General features: G+C 40.7%; 1 protein-coding gene and 1 long non-coding RNA gene across 2 annotated transcripts in view; one reads left to right on the forward strand and one right to left on the reverse strand.

The window, feature by feature from the left end:
- Positions 1-12311, forward strand: part of LOC109085447 (atrial natriuretic peptide receptor 1-like) — a 1054061-nt gene that overhangs the window by 58708 nt on the left and 983042 nt on the right. The window lies entirely within an intron of this gene.
- On the reverse strand, positions 922-1501 carry LOC109089616. The gene is made up of 3 exons (XR_002017789.2): positions 1397-1501; positions 1201-1307; positions 922-1101 (listed from the first exon to the last, which is right to left on the reverse strand). It is a non-coding gene; the product is annotated as an uncharacterized LOC109089616 (long non-coding RNA).

Raw genomic sequence — 12311 nt, forward strand, 5'->3', positions numbered from 1 at the left:
TTCAGTGTATTGTAGTGGTCACCTTGCTGGGTTCACCTGATCTGAGGACGTGGTGTAAAGCCCCAAGTCACACATGACATGCTACTTCTTAAAGAAGCTAAAATAATTTTTTTTGCTTTAACAGAACTAGAAGTAAGTGACTTCTTTCTGTGTGACTTTTAAAGCCTGCATGAAACTAAATTCACAACATTTATTCACACCATTGCATGAGAGGAACACAACAACTCACTGTAGCCTGCTCCGTGGAGCTTCAATTCCTCTGTTATTCCATGTATTTAATCATGTCTCTCTAAAGCAGGTCACAGTGTGCTCCAAGAGACAATCCTCTACAGATGTGTATTTGATTCTTAAGAAACCCTTCAAATTCGTTACTGGAGCTACAGGAATGACAATGACTAGTGATGTGGAGCCATTCATCATCTTTAATAATGAAAATAACATAATTGTCAACATGTAAACAACAAGCTAATATAAATAAATAAAGTAAAGCAAACATCTAAATAATGGTAAGCCACGTATGTAGGAATAGTTGAATAGTAATGAATTTAAATTTATTTCTATTTTTTTGAAGCAAAATACAACAGTTTTTTAGGGAAGCAACTACAAATGAATACATGTACAGGCCTGAACAGGTATTACTTCTAGACCAGGAGTGTTCAGTCCTGAAGACTTGATCTGTAACTCACCTTCCTGGAATCTTCTAGTGATCCCGAAGGACCTTAATTTGCTGGTTAAGATGTGTTTTATCAGGGCTAGAACAGGGTTATTATAATCATTAGCTAAAATACTTGAAGAAACAACAAAACAGAAAAAAAAAAAAAAAAAAAAAAAAAAAAACACAACATTAAAACAATTTTAACTAAACATCTTATTTGAGCTAAACACATAAAAACACACAAAAAAATACAATTAAAACCCTGTGAAAAAAAGTTTGCTGTTCTTAGGGCCAAAAACCCTTCTCACAGATCCATTGATAAGCACCATTGCAATTAACATCAATCCACCCTATTAATTCAGGTTTTTTTTTTTAAATAAGTAACAGCACAATTCTCTAGTCTTCCTCCATTTGGCTCTCTTATGTGTCCACTGGATGCCCAGAACCTGCAACAGCAGATCAGCATTAGATGTTTAGAGCTGCGTGATGTGATCCTGACTGTGAGAATCATTTATTACATAATAATCAGTTCAGTGATTTCTCACCCAGAGGTCACGCCGGTGCCATCAACCCATTTCCATCTGCCTTCTTCCACGATGTCAGTCACACCAATCCAGAATTCTCTTTTATCAGTAATTTTTGTAACAAAATCCTAAATAGATAAAGCAATTACATGTTTATATCATGAACCGACAATGGACACATTTCATCTGACACCACAAACACACAGTATTCACTCACTTGTTTCTCTCTGTTGTTTATGATGATCAGATCTGCTCCTCTCTCTGTACAGTATCTTCTGCTTTCATCCCAGCTCTTCTTCATTGAGGACATGAAGTAAAAGCTGAAGTCAAAGTGGAACCATCCACCTGTAAACACAGCTAGTTCTACCAGAAAGACTCAGGAGGTAGAGATAAGACTGAAGTATTTATTTACAAAAACACAAAAAATATAATTATTTTGGCATAGGCCCCATCCGTAGCGTGGATCTGAAGTTTGTAGATACCAGCTAATCCTGCCGAAGACGAAGGCAGGGCGGAGCCTACCCCAAAAGAAAGAGGAATAATGTAATATGCACCAGATGAAGTATTTCTTAGAGGATCCTGGAACATGAACGAAAGAGATAAATTGAGATAATTAGCCAGACATAACAATACAACATTAGATTATAGCTAAAGTATTAGCTTATATGCAATGAAGATAGACCACAGAGCCTTCGAGAGAGGCCACAATAGGCCGGACAGTGAGAGAGAGAGAGAGAGGCAGGCCACGATAGGCCGGACAGTGAAGAGTGAGGCAGGCCATGATAGGCCGGACAGTGAGAGAGACCACGATAGGTCACAGAAAAGGCCCCGGCGGGCCACAGTGGTTAACGGCCCCGGCAGGCCACAGTGGGAACGGCCCCGGTGGGCTTTAAAAGAAAGCCACGAAGGCCGCAGAGAAAAGGCCTAGCTAGGCCACAGATGAGGATGTCCAAATGGACCATACGAAAGCCAGAGGCCGTAGAATGGAATGAACATGCAGTATGCACAGAGAGGAAGGCCATGTAATTAGACCACGGTGGGAACACCACGAGATGGGTAACAGAGGGATAAGGCCACGAAAGACGGGCCAAAAAAGAAAGGACTAGTTAAGCCACAGTAATCAGAGGTTGTTTGGAGTAATATGAAGAGGAATTGTACCACCACGATTATTTGCATATAGATTACCTTGAGGACAGCTTGATATACCTTAAGATGTTTAGTATTTCAGGTCTAATGTAGGATTCAAATGCAGAGGATGACCATCTTCCCACAGTAGCTTCATATCTGGATGTTTGTACTCCGAGTTCAACAGCATTAGTGACCAGTGTATAGAAGCTGTGACAGACCGCAGCTTCTAAACGTGACTACATTGAGCTGAACCAGCCCCAGAGACAAAGGCCCCGATAGGCCGTGAAAAAAGAACGCTACAAGAGGGCCGTAGAGATTATAGCTGCTAAGGCCATGACGGAAGCCTGGTAGAGGCGGTGGAAGAGTAAATGTAATGAATAGGTGTAACACCAACCACCACCAGTATTTGCTTAATTTACCTTAAACACACGCATTACATTACGTTGATAGGCAATGTACTTTTCTTTTTAAGCTATGTGATGTGAAAGCCTTGTGTGTAGATAACAACGATAGACCTTGTGTGTGAAAAAACCATGATAAACTGGACAAATGGGGAGCATGATGAGAAGTAATCACCGCCAGTAGTTTGCTAAGAGTATTATACTGTACCTTGAGCATTACGTGAAATAAAGTCTGATCTTGACGGACATCCGATGAGGAGGATCATTTACATAGCAGCCTGAAGGCAATTACAGGAATTCTAAACCACCTCATTGAGTAAGAAAGGTGATTAGGTTAATTTGATAAGATGTAGAAATTAGGGTTCTAGCAGACATAAGAGCATATACACAGATACAATTCTTTTAGGCTAGACTCCTGCGCACTCTTGATAAAACTCCATCTAACTGCCAGAAACTGTAGAGGAAACCTATCCCCCCCCCCCCCCCAAAAAAAAAATAGAAAAAAGAGCCAGATCAGCATGACCATAAAAAGAGATACTCAATTTAAGCAAAATCGCTGTGACATGTGAAGGTCAAAATTGACTTTACTAGCACACATGGCTAGTATTTATGTAAATGATCTGTGCAAGTTAATCCGCTGAAAAAAAAAAAAAAAAAAGAAAGAAATAATCTTCTTTGTAATCCTTAATCAAAACTGAACATTTACTTCCGCTGTGGAATGGCATTCCTTTTCTAATGACGGCAGTTTGACGGCATGGGCAGAATATCCTTAAACACACCCCTCCAGCCATTAGTTTGCGATAAGTGAAAGACAGACTAGAAGTGCAAACAAAAACCATGCCCTCTATTCAATATTCCGTTTCAGCTGGAAATACGTCACCACACTGAAATAAAGTCAGCAGCGACCTCCAGTTCACGTGGTGGACTTTAAAGATGAGCCGACTCTTACCTAGAACTCAAATGAAAGATGACCATATACATCAGCTTGATAGAGCCTGCTTCATAATAGCGCCAGTCCAAAGAGTGACCCGTGTAAAGACGAGGTGAGAGCCAAAGTTCTCTGCATCTGAAGTCATGGAATTCCCACGAAGCTTGATGACTCCATTTAACCATGGGAACCCGACGAGTGACCCCCATTCCTATACGAGGCATTCAGAATTATTGTAGATAGATGCAAATGAAACAATGACTGAATAAACAAAGACAAAAGCATATGATTAAGACAAAAAATACTTAAAGGTGTGCAAAACATAGCCCATTTTTCAGAAGGAATAATGCGAGCAACGATCTTTATCAGTAGGCTATAAAGATTGTAAGCCTTTAATAACAAGCCTTAAAATGCCTTATTACAAAGAGTTGTTCCAAACATTGAATGTATTAGTTTGATTAACATCTTGATCATGCAGCGCTAGTTTGCTAGATAAACCATCACGCAACACCAAACGCTTTATCTTAAACGTTCGAGCAAATAACCTTGCAGAGAATAAATGTATGCCAAGCGCATAAAACAAAAATGATACTTAGGGTGTAGGCTGATGAAGGCGAGATGCCGAAAGAGACCGTCAGCAGGCCCAGAGAGATTTCATGCGTGCAGGTTCACGTGAGCGTACAGATGAAATATTTTGTTGATAGAGACACAAGCAGCGCCGACACAACAGCTCGGAAAGCACCGGCGTTGCCATGTCCTCGATTTTTCTGAGGAATTGGGATATTGTTACACTGTTGCTGCGGGTTGCTTTACATGTCCGCGAGTTGAAGCGACCCCATAATGTGATATTTAGCGCCTGAATGTGAATTGTTTTTTTTTTTTTTCTCCTCCTCAGGGAACCCTTCTCGAAACGCGATTGGGATAGTTTTAAGTAGCAATTGCCGTTTTTGAAAAAACCTGGCAACACTGGAAAGCACTCGGAACTCCGCCAATGTTTCACTTCCTCTGCCGAGAAAACTCCGAAGCCTGTGTATCATCCGACACTACTAACGACCAAAAACATTCACCGCGACACCAAAGCAAAGCCAACTATCTAATGTGCATCTTGAGAGGAATGTCAAACTCGCAATAGTTTGCAGGAGACAACCTTAACTGCAAGTAACCCAGTGAAAATCAGGCAATAGCCTAAACGACAGTTTCCGCAAAAATGACAGCGGCAGTATCTGCAAACACAATTAGGATGTGTGTAGTGCGCGTTTATATCCATCGTGTTGAGAGCCGATTGGCTAGACCTTAATTGTAATGTGACGTGACATTTAGTCTTCCTAGTAGAACTTACATTTCAGTTATTAGCTCATTATTCCCACCTAGAGTACAGTGAATGATGAAACTTGTTTTTAGTAACAGCATATTGCTTAGTTGCAGTTCAAAAGTCACCTGTTTCATTGAGAATCTTCTGCAGCTGATTTCTCTCTTGATTGAACTGGGCCCGGTTCCCCAAAACGTTCTTATTGCTAAGTAGTTCTTAACCTATTCCTTAACCTCTCTCTTAATTCCGACACAGTCGTACACTAAGTATATCTTCTGTAAGTCACACTTTCGTAAGGTTGGTCTGGACCATTCGTAAGCTCTCTCTTAGCGTTGTTTGAGCTCGAGACGCTAGTCGCCACCACTTTGCAGCAGTCTTTAGAAATCAGCGCAGCGCAATACAAGTCCAACTATGGTATGCTGACAATGTTGTGGCTCAAAAATGATTTTATGTTATGGACATTTTAAGACTAATAAAATATGTTCGCAATGGATACAGGCCCAGGGGCGTGTCTAGAGCATTTTAAATGGGGTGGCCAGTCTGGGGCCACTGGCTCAAAAGAGGTTGGCGGGGGGGACATCTGCATATTTATGTGGGATTCACTCTCGAAGTAGCAGTGATTGACACAATGATGACCAAAGCAATATACGGGAGAACATATGTGAAAAGGGGCATTAAGACTAGAGCACCCTCATTAATTTTAGAAGCCCATCAGTGATTATTTCTGGAACCTGGTTAATACGCTTTTATTGCAAAACTATATACAAAAACAACAAAATACAAATGCACTTAATAAAACAATTGAATAAATGCATATTTATAAGTTAAGCACTTAACTAAAATAAGAAGGCTATTAATAAAATAAATAACTAAGGCTGACTATAATCAGCTTGCTTCCATTTAATGAGATAAGCCTACTCCTCACCTGAATTAGAAAAAAGGCGCTTCTAGTCTTCAGTGATGCAAGAACGTTTGAGCATACACGTAATCTTTGAGCACAAGCAGAGCCAATTCATAAAAGAGCAATGTATATTTAAAAGCACACATCCATTTTTGTGTGAGTGAAGGAAATCCACTTGCGAGTGGAGATTCGTGCTCGCGCATTACATGGATCACCTAACATTATGCGCTCTCGATATGTCAAATATCACGCTATAGAAACAGCCTAAAATTAAGTATAAAGATGAGAAGAAAGCGGCCGTAGGCAGCTACACATGCCAGGATCCGCTACTGCCAGATGCAGTTAGAAATGAACTTAAAACAAGTCTATCGCAAGCAGGGCAGGACTTAGGCAGGCGGGGGCCCCTGGGCTTGAGGTTATGTTTGGGCCCTATACCTACACTACAAATGCCCTCAAATAGAACATCATTATGGAGTAACACAAAATGAACAAACATGCTTTGAGGTTTATAAACAGTACAATTAATATGCAACATGTCTAGGCTATATTCATAATTTAAATGTAATATTAAATATTCATTATAATATAATAAACAGGATGTGTTCTCTCAGTTGAGAAATCAAAACACTGAAATAACTTTGAGCAAAAAAAAACAACAAAAAAAAAAAACAGATGTTGGCTTATTAGTATTATAAAAGTTATTGTCATATCTGTCCCCTCTTATGTAAGGTTCTTAATCAATAAATTCAATCAAATAAAAAAGACATGCTGGCTATTATCAATTAAGTCACTATCAACAAAATTTATAGATGGATTGTGCATAAATGTTAAGTTTAAATATTACATTTTAATGTAGAAATATTAAAAATATAAAATAACAGCAAGTGAATTTAAAAATGAAACAACAAAAACAACCAATTCACATAAAAAGACGATTCATTTAACTTTGCACACAACAACTGTGGTCCATGAAATCCTAATCAACAAAACACTCAAACGACTACTTTGAATCATTTACTGGTCCGTGTAACCCTGAGGAACAAAACACTTTGGAGATGCAGCGGTTCTGCAGTTTGTTCTATTTTCTTTCTGACATAGCAAAACGGAATTCTGTAAGTTGTTTGTTTACTATACATTTGCGATCTTGCATATATATATATATATATATATATATATATATATATATATATATATATATATATATAAAAAACGGACTTGTTTGTGTGATAGGCTATGAAGCCCTACATCATAGGCATAGCTATGTTATAAAAACAGAAACTCATTAAATAGTCATTTTTTATTTAAAATCATTTTAATGACATATCTTCCCCACTATGTGTAATGGCAGTAAGACAAGAAAGAGCGCTCAAAACTCATCAGATGATCGCATAATTTAGTGCAACATTAATATATTAATATAAAATCATCCTCTTTAAAGAAATGAGGTGTGAACATTTGAGAATTTATGATTATCTTTATAAATGTGTGCTCTTTCTGGGCTAAAAGCTTAATGGAGCTGAAGTAGCCATGTGATAACAAACCAATTGATGCAAACGCGATTCAGTGTCCTTCTATGTGAAATGTCAGTTTATGAATACCAGTTTATGCTGTTTGATTGTGAACTTGAAGGTCTAGTTGTAGTTATAAGCTGTAGTAGCCTCAGCTTGCCCGTTTAGATCTTGCGCTGCATGGTTGCTAGGTTTTCACGACAAAACCTGCCCAATTGGTACTCAAAACTAGCCTAAACTAACCCAATCGCATTTCGAGGGGTCCCCTGGTAAAAATCGCATTTTAGGGAATAAATATCACGTTCTTGTGGTCGCTTAAACCCGCGGACATGAAAATCAAGCCCGCAGAAAACAGTGTTAAAGTAGCCAAATTCCGCGGGGAAACCGCTGACTTGGCAACACTGCTCGCCTGCGCAGTGGAAATGCGGTTAATAATGAATGAATTCTGAATAGCGTATAATAATGAACAAATCAAACAAACATAAACGGGCAAAGTCGGGGCCCCCTCCAAGGTGGGGCCCATGGGCTGCAGCCCACTCAAGCCCAATGGTAAGTCCGGCCCAGATCGCAAGACATCTGGTGGGGGGGGGTATCACCTGGGGTGGCCAGCCAAATTTCAGGGGGGCCGGTGCCACCCCTGGCCACGACGTAAACACGCCTCTGTACAGGCCTATTTATGAAGTCGACTTTATTTGGTATCAGAACTAATATGGTGGTAATTAGTCTAGGCTATTTCGTAATGTCATTAAAGCGTTTAAATTGGCAATCACTTTTGATAATTAAAATCTGGCAAACAATTTGGCTCTAAATGGCTAAGATCTATAAATGGGTTAGCATGGTGGTGTCCAGTAAGCGACCAACTATGGCAGCCATCCAACGTGTCCTTGTATTGAATCAAAGACGGCTCCGGCCGTTTAGTCCATGTCAATTTTTTTATTCGGCAAAACTTAAGCCCTGTTGACATTTTGCCTGACGTGCTACATTAAAAAAAAATCGCCTCCCAAGACAACTCATTATGGAGCTGCTGGACCTTCTCAGACCTGCGCTTGCCAGGCTAACGTGGCAGAATTTTGCTTTAAGCCCTGAAGTCCAGCTGCTTGCAGTGCTAAGGTTTTTTTGCTACAGGGAGCTTCATCGAGGTCGTGGGAGAGGGCTACGGCCTAAGCAAGACCTCGGTGTGGAGGTGCGTCCACACTGTCACCAACGCCCTTCTGCGCCATGCAGGGGAATTCAAATTGTAAAGTACCTTACCATTAATATAAAAGTGTATTACATATTTTTTAGAAGTCGTTAAACCCATGCCAAGAAGCGGCACAAGTGGCACAATGGGATAGGGAGGGTGGATGATTAGCGAGGGATACCCGGTTCGTCTACCCGTCACAACATATCGTGTGAACATATTACTGACAATTTGATAATTTAATTAATAGTCTATATTTTACGGATAACTATGTTAAAATAAATGTTACTGGAATAATTTGAGGAATGTTTCATTTGCATAGAACGTGTTCTCTTTCTTAACGCTGTAATGCACCTTCGCGTGAAGTGGAAAATCGATTCCTGAGCAATCGATGCCAACTAATTCAGCACCTTCAGTTGGGACAGCGCCTTTGTAACGTCGGACGTAAGAGGCAGCATGTTAAGAATCTTCCTAAGGGACACTTCGGGGAACACACTTAGGAACATAAACAACTTCGGTAAGATATATCTTTCGAGTCTTCTTACCACGCTAAGAGTGAGCGTTATCGGGAAACCGGGCCCTGGTCTCTTTGTTTAGTCAGGTTGTCATTCTTGAATAATAATCCGTTCCTTTCATTTGTAATGTTAATGTACTTGGTTAGAAGCAGGTCACTCTGCTCTGTGAGGTTGTTAATCTTGGTTAGTAGCTTGTGTGTCTCTTCTCTGTGGTTTGTGTTCTTTGTATGGATGTGGACACACAGCACTATGACTGCAGTCAGCAGAAAAACACACAGCAGCAACAAACACACTGCAGCTGCTCTGGAGCTTCTGATCTGCACTGAATCACTTCCTGAAAGTGACAGGTATAAAGATAAATGTTTTTTAATTTCTACCCCCAATAAAATGAAAGTTTGCTTGTATTTTACCTGTGTGTTGAGGTGTATGGTTTGCCCTGGTACATCTATCCCATGTTCTGTCAGTGTTTACACTGTCGTAAATACTCTCAGACATTTTTGAGTGGCTTTCCCTCAGTCGTATAAATGATGGAAGTGGTGCACTTTTAATGTGTAGTCTTTTTAGGACTTTAATCTAAGCAGATGAGCTGAAAATGGACAAAGTATAGAAGCATGTCATGTCTTGTCGGCTTATACCAATTTTATTTGTATACCTTAAAAGGCATAGTTTTGCTGAATGATATATTAGCAGTCACATGATAAGGTGTTGCTTGGTTTAACACTAGAAGAACGGAAATTATCTGTAGTCAATGTGTTACTTTCCAAATCACCTTACAAGCAAAATTTAACAAAGCTTCAAGAAATGTTTAGCACTTGCTGGACTTAACCATGTTTATAATAAGTTGAAAGTATTATCAGGCTTTGAATGAAGACTTACTGAACTGTGAGCTCATAGCATCTCATCACACACTGCTGCTGTTCAGAAGCTAGTTCATGAGCAATTTCCTCATGATACATGGTGGTAAATGAGTTTTCGTGCAGTTCTTTCTCATATTAGATCAGCATTGACAGGGCAAAAGAGGAGGAACCAAGTTAGTGATTCTCCAGGAAACACATTTGGTTGGTTATTGTCTTAAAAGTTCTATACTAGTATGAGAGGAACACAACAAACTAACTGTAGCTGCTCTGGAGCGTCACTATCTAATTTACTCTGTGTATTTAATCATGTTAGACTTCTCTAAGGCAGGTCACTTTGTATTTTATTCCCTGATGTTGCTTATTTTCACCAGTTTTGTGATCAAATTCTCTACGGGGTGTGTATGATAATTCTACAGGAAGAAACACTGAAACACTGACTGTAGTTATAGGCCTGACATTGACCAGTGTGGAGTGACACAATAATACACCAATTAGTTAAAAATGTCAAGACTTTAATAACATAACCTCGGAGTAACTAACATGTAAAAATAAATAAATAAATAAAAATAATAATTATAATAAAAGACAAGAAAACTATATATATATAGGGCATCATTAAATGTAGGTTCATATGGGCCACTGTCAGGGATACTCCAGCTTCTTCAGACCCAATCACCTCACACACCTGATCACAATCACCAGAGTACTAATGTACTAATTAGCCGCACCGGTCACCATCTCATCAACACATGATTAAAACTCAGTCACTGCATTGCACTCTGTCTGGTCTTGAGTTCACTACACTACTCCGTACCTGACTCGTTCCTGCTACCCACCTGCGCCTAAGGCATCTTCCCTCAGACCTGCACAGAGAACATTGGATCAGTCACTACGTGAGATATACCCCGTTAATTCCACTGCTTGCCTCTCTCCCTTCAGAACCCAGCCTTAATAAATAATATTACTTACCTGTCTGTCTCCCTGAGGTCTTCTTCTGTGTTGTGACAGAAGACCAGACCACACAATTCAACATGGAGCCCCACCAAAAAAACCCTATTTCACTGGAGGATTTGGTTCAGGTTGTCAGAGTGTCTGTTGTATCTGCCTTCAGCAGTCCCATAGCCCGGCTCACTATCTTCTCCAGTGAGGCAGAGGATTGTAGTGGCTTCCTGTTGCAATGCTCACTCTACTTTGAGATGCAGCCTCAAGCCTTCCCGAACGATCATTCCAAGATTGCATTCATGATTTCATATCTCGCTGGCTGTGCTCTTCGATGGGTCCAGTCCATTCGGGAGGTAAACAGCCCTGCCATCCGCACCCTAATGGCATTTATGTCCCATTTCAAAGAGGTGTTCGGTCATGCAGCTGCGGAGATCTCCGTTCATGATTAGCTCTTCCGCATCAGTCAAGGCTCGGCTTCAGTGAGTGAGTACACCATTAAAATTCCATGCACTCTGGCGGTGATGAGTGGGTGGAATGAGGTGGCCTTATACACTTCATTTCGTCAAGGGCTCAACACCGATATTTGATTACAAATGGTAATTTATGACGACAACGTCGGTCTAGAAAACTTAATTCAGAAGGCCATCAAGATCTCTCAACATCTCCATGCCTCTAAAAATGTCACGCCACTCTCTTCTCCGCTCACATCTGCCTCACCACCTCCAGCACAAGAGCCGATGCAAGTGATTCGTCATGCCCTGTCCGACCAGCACTCCCAGTGGTGAGTACTATCCAGCTTAGTCCCCAGATTTCTACCCTGACTCTTATTATTGATGTCATCTCACGTATCCCTTTCAGCAAAAGCCCTTGTAGACTCTGGCTCTTCTGGAAATTTCATATCCCGGGACACACTCCAACGACTTCAACTGAAACCCTTGAAGAATGCTCGAGTCTTGAATATCCTCACCATCCAAGGAAAAACCGCTGGGCTGTGGTCAGATCCAATTATGCTCCTCCACCATCAAGTTCCGCATTGGGTGTCTTCATGAGACTCATTTCTTTTCTGGTGCTGGAGGATTCCACTGTGGAGATCATCCTGGGACACCCGTGGTTAACTCGACACTCTCCCATTTTTAACTGGACCACCAATTAAGCTCTTCACTGGAGTGAGTACTGTTTTCAGAATTGCATCACAGAGACTTCTCCACGGCCACTTCATCCTCCCGTCTGTGCTACCTCCATAGAAAGCCCCGAACCCACTGAAACTCACATCATTCCCTCCGAATACCGGGAATACCAGGATGTGTTCAACACCAACTCTCTAACTTCCATGCTACATAACAAGCCCAAGTCTCTGTCCTGGACTCCCAAAGCCCAAGGGAGCTTTGAAAAGCTGAAGGAAGCCTTCTGCACTGCTCCTACCCTCGCCCTTCCCGATCCTCAGGCTGTTCATCATAGAAGTT

Source organism: Cyprinus carpio, chromosome B19, assembly GCF_018340385.1.
Source record: "Cyprinus carpio isolate SPL01 chromosome B19, ASM1834038v1, whole genome shotgun sequence".
In the NCBI taxonomy this organism is placed as follows: Eukaryota; Metazoa; Chordata; class Actinopteri; order Cypriniformes; family Cyprinidae; genus Cyprinus; species Cyprinus carpio.